The following is a 5002-nucleotide window of genomic DNA, read 5'->3' on the forward strand; positions in this document are numbered from 1 at the left end:
AACTCTTCTTTTTATTCCATTTTCCATGAGCTTTTTGAAGAACCCAGGTAGAGCATCTTAGCTGATGACAAAAACAATTTGGAGTCTGAATATAGAAAATGAGAGAAGAAAATGTGAAGAGTTTGAGTGTGATGGAATAAATTACAGTAGACTTGGTCATGAAAAGGGGCCACCATCTAGCTGACTATACAACCTCCTGATCCTTGAGAGCAAAGACATTGTCACAAAATTCTTAGGCAATGAGAATGGACAAGAAATATTTGTCCATGGGGAATAGAGAAGAATCATTCTTCCCATCTCATGAAAAGGGAAAACTGAAGTCCAGAAAGAATGAGTCACTCATGATCACATCATGCAGATGAGGTCAGGCCTGATACACAGGTATCCCTGCTCCCACCCAGTTGTGGTGTTCCAGTTTGTCAATGAAGAAATGTAGGTTTCTGATGGCTCTGGTGTCACATCCCAGTGAAATTGGATAGTGCCTGGACCAGTGTCACTCTTATGCTCTCTACTGAAATCAGGCCTGCTATAAAACACCTGCAGTGTTGACTGGTGGGAAAATGATTACACAACTGATCCTTGAGGGACTGCTTAGAATATTCTGGTCAAACACACTTCCACTGGCGTTGGATCAGGAAACTTGGCTTCCCATCCCTTAACTGCTGCATTAAAATTTGTAAAACTATTTGAAAGGCAGAGACCACCAGCGCTGAGGCTCACGTGGCCAATCCTCTGCCTGCAGCACCAGCACCCTGGGTTCTAATCCCGGTTGGGGCACCGGATTCTGTCCCGGTTGCTCCTCTTCCAGTCCAGCTCTCTGCTGTGACCCAGGAAGGCAGTGGAGGATGGCCCAAGTGCTTGGGCCCTGCACCCGCATGGGAGACCAGGAGGAAGCACCTGGCTCCTGGCTTTGGATCGGCCATTTGGGGGTGAACCAACAGAAGGAAGACCTTTCTCTCTGTCTCTCTCTCTTTCACTGTCTAACTCTGCCTGTCAAAAATTAAAAAAAAAAGAAGAAGAAAGGCAGAGAGTGAGAGAGAAAGAGAGAGAGAGAAGTGGGGAGACTATCTTGAATATCTTCCATCTGCTGGTTGACTCCCCAAATGCCCACCACAACCAGGGCTGGGCCATGAAGAAATGAGGGGCTGAAAACTCAATAGAGGTAACCCACAGGAGTGGCAAGGACCCAAGTCATTAAGCCATCATCTGCTGTCTCCTAGGGTTCTATACAAGCAGGAAGCTGGAATCAGAAGCAGAAGCAGGACTTGAACAAGGCATTCTGATCTGGTTTATGTCCCAGTGTCTTCAATGCTTGCTATGTCGAATACCTGGCCCCTGGTTTTCATTCTTTCTTCTGTCACTTTAGGCTTTTGAACATCAAACCCTTCTCTTCTATTTTTTTAAAGATGTATTTAATTTATTTGAAAGTCAGAGTTACAGAACAGAGAGAAAGAGAGAGAGAGAGGGAGAGAGAGGGAGAGGGGGAGGAGGAAGGGGAGGGGGAGGGAGAAAGAATTTTCCATCTGCTGATTCAGTCCCCAAATGGCCACAATGGCTGGGGCTGGAGCTGGTCTGGGCCAAACCAGGGTCCAGGAACGCCATCCAGGTCTCCATGTGGGTAACAGGGGCTCCAGTACTTGGGCTGTCTTCCACTGCTTTCCCAAGAGCACTAGCAGGGAGATGGATCAAAAGTGTAGCCGCTGAAACTCCAAGTGGTGCCCATATGTGATGCCAGTACCACAGGCATCAGCTTAACCTGCTGTGGCACAATGCTGGCCCCACTTTTATTATGATTATTTTTTGAAAGGCAGAGAAAAAGAGAGAGAAACTGATATCCAATCCCCATCCCTGGCTCACCTCCCCAGTGTCTACAATAGCCAGGCCTGGGTCCGGCTGAAGCCAGGATCCAGAAACTCAATTGAGGTCTCTCTTGTGGGTTGCAAGGACCAAACCACTTTATGAGTCAAAAACCCATAAAAGAAATTTATACACGTAAATTGGCTTCAGATGAATATATGCAAAATATTAGAAGAGTTTTTGTCTAGGATTACTAATTATTTCCAGATGCTATTATCTAGTTTAAAAATGTGCACATATCTGCATATATTTTAAAAAACATATACATATGTCAATATCCACACTTCTATTATTTTTGGAAGATCTCAATACATATGTGGATATATGTGTTCTTGCATCTATGTGACATGCCTGTACATACGTACATGAAGCATGCGCATCCATGACTCCTCTAGGCTAGCGGGGAGCTCTGCTTTGAAATCAACTCCCGCTCTCGTGGACTTGATATACAGCCAAACAAGCCATCCTGGATTGACATAGCTCCCTCTTGGGAAAAGTCACAGAGTGGCTCTATCGATTTCCCTTTACCCTGCTCCACATCCCTCTGCTGAAATGCCTTAACTCTTAAATGCGAAAGCAGTAGAAAACGAAAAATAAAAACGAAGAGCTTTGCTTCTTTAGGCCTGCGGTGATTTTCTTGGGTTTTTCTTATTTTCTGGAGTATAGAAAGTGAAGATCAGGGTATCTGTGGAGGGTTTCCTAAGGTTTTCAGGCAACTGATTTCTGATGTTGAAGTCTATGGCTCACACCCAGGACTGGACACATTCTCACATGTCTAGTTTTCCCCTCCTTCTGGTATGACATTGTCAGGCATCTTTGAAAACCATCAAGAGATTTTGGCCAATATTCCCCCTGAGGTCTCCAGGACCACACCTAACACACAGGAATGTATGGAAGGGGTGTTTCTCATCATATTTTCCACAACAAAGAGCAAAAGTAAGATTGAGTTTAAAAAAAAATTTTTTAACTTGGGGTCGCCACTGTGGTGCAGTGGATTATAGCCCTGGCTTAGAGTGCCAGCATCCCAAATGGGCTCTGGTTCAAGTCCCAGCTGCTCCATTTCCTATCCAGCTCCCTGCTAATGCACCTGAGAAAGCAGAGAAAGATGGCCCAAATCCTTGGAACCCTGCACCCATGTGGGGGACCCAGAAGAAGTTCCTGGTTCCTGGCTTTGGATTGGCCCAGCTCTGGCCATTGCAGCCATGTGGGGAGTGATTCAGCAGATGGAAGACCTCTCTCTCTCTGTCTCTACCTCTCTCTGTAACTCTGCCTTTCAAATACATAGAAAAAATTCACTTATTTTTATTTATTTGGGAGAGATAGATAGATAGAGAGAGAGATAGAGAGAGAGAGAGAGAGGCAGAGAACACATATCTTCTGGCTCACTCCCCAAATCTCTGTGAGGCCAGACTTGGCCAGGCCAAAGCCAGGAGCTAGAAACTCAGTCCAGGTGTCCCATATGGGTGGCAGGGACTCAGTTACTTGAGACATCACCTTCCTTCTCCCAGGGTACTCCTTAGCAGGAAGCTGGAGTCAGGAGCAGAGCTGGCACTCCAGCTCAGGCCCTGTGATAGCAGGTGCAGGTACCATAGGCACAAGGCCAACTGCCCACCCCTTAAGGGTGCTTTTCTTTACTTACAATGGTTTCAAGATCATACATGCAATTTGAGATTTTCTTTGAAATGCAAAAAGAAAGTTTTCCTGGCAGTTTCTTTCTAACTTGAGATTTTATGATTACTGAGGAAGAATAAGCCAGAGACTCATTCTTGGTTTTCTTCCAGATGCTAGCTGCCCTGTAGGCTCAGTTCTGGCTGTGGCAGGGGTGGGTTATGGCAGAGAAGGAGACACTGGAGTGGCTTCAGATAAAAGTTCTAAAGCCATCTTTTGCATGCTCCCTCTTTTCTCCCACTGCTGTAGTTCTACTTGCTCTAATAACTGAGTGCACGAAGGCGTGCAATTTCTACTTCTTTCAATCCCCCTCACCCTTTTTTTTCTTTAGCATCCACAGGTTTTGAGGTTTTTTTTTTTTTTTATTTTTAAAAGAAAGGAATAAGTTTGGCTTATTTACAAGACAATCACAATCTGATTGCAAATAAAGCTGCCTAGTGAAATAAATGGATTATGTTTTTTTTTTTTTTAAATTGAAAGCTCATGTGAACCACAACTCAGAAACAAGCTTCAGAAAAGGACAAAAAGGTAATGAAAATCTTGTGACTAAACAAGGTTACTAGGATCTCCAGTGGTGGGTGTACAATTTAGGAGAACAATTGTTAACAATATGACAGCTATCTACTGCCAAGGTGCAAATGAAATACACTCAAAATCACAAAAGGACAGTGATATGTTATGTTACCCTGAGGTTTAATCACAGACCTTTTTTCTTTTTCATGAATTTGCAAGCTTAGTTTTAATTAAATGCCATTTTACTTTTAACTGGCCAGTTTATCTTTTTTCTTGCCGGTTTTGATTGTTTGTTTGTTTGTTTCTCTGCACAATTTGAACCAAAAACAGTGATTTGGGAGAGTTATGGGAAAAGTGGGTGGAAAAGCATGCTAAGAATTGGGTCATCTCGTTGAAATCAAATTCTCTTCTGTATTGTGTGGTGTGAAGAATGGAGGAAATGTGTCTCCTTGCTGTATCTGTCCCAACTCATTCCTTTCACGGGCCTCAGTGGGGGAATTCTGCAACGACGCACTTTGCAGTGTGGTTAAATAGAGTCTCCAGAGCACATTTCAGGGAAGAATTTCCCTTAAGGCAAAGGAGCCGAGGCTACCTTGTACCAGGATACACTGTTTCCTTAGGCGATCAGGGTCCTTTGTGGAATCCGCTACAGTACCCCAGTGGCAGGCATCTATTTGCCTTTGGGTAAATGGAACTACCAGAGCGCATCCTGTCCAGGCAGGATAGAACCGATCCCAAGCTCCCTGCTCCTGGGATCCACTGGAAGGGTCTTTCCTGGCCTTCTACTGCACTCAGAAGGAACCCAAGAAATTCACCATAATTTGAAGCCACCATATTAGAAAGTTCAGAATTTTACATCCATCCATTCCATTCATTCATTAAACAATTCTAAGGAGCTCTCTTACAGACTGTGCTTTGCCTAAACACAGTGTTAGGTGAGAAGAATAAAAGCTATTACATCCTG

The 5002-nt window shown here is 44.1% G+C and overlaps 1 protein-coding gene across 1 annotated transcript in view; it reads right to left on the reverse strand.

Annotated features, from left to right (window-relative positions):
* The window catches only part of LOC138843476 (uncharacterized), a 287086-nt gene that overhangs the window by 24161 nt on the left and 257923 nt on the right, over positions 1 to 5002 (reverse strand). The window lies entirely within an intron of this gene.

This window comes from Oryctolagus cuniculus, chromosome 1 (genome assembly GCF_964237555.1).
Source record: "Oryctolagus cuniculus chromosome 1, mOryCun1.1, whole genome shotgun sequence".
Taxonomy (NCBI): Eukaryota; Metazoa; Chordata; class Mammalia; order Lagomorpha; family Leporidae; genus Oryctolagus; species Oryctolagus cuniculus.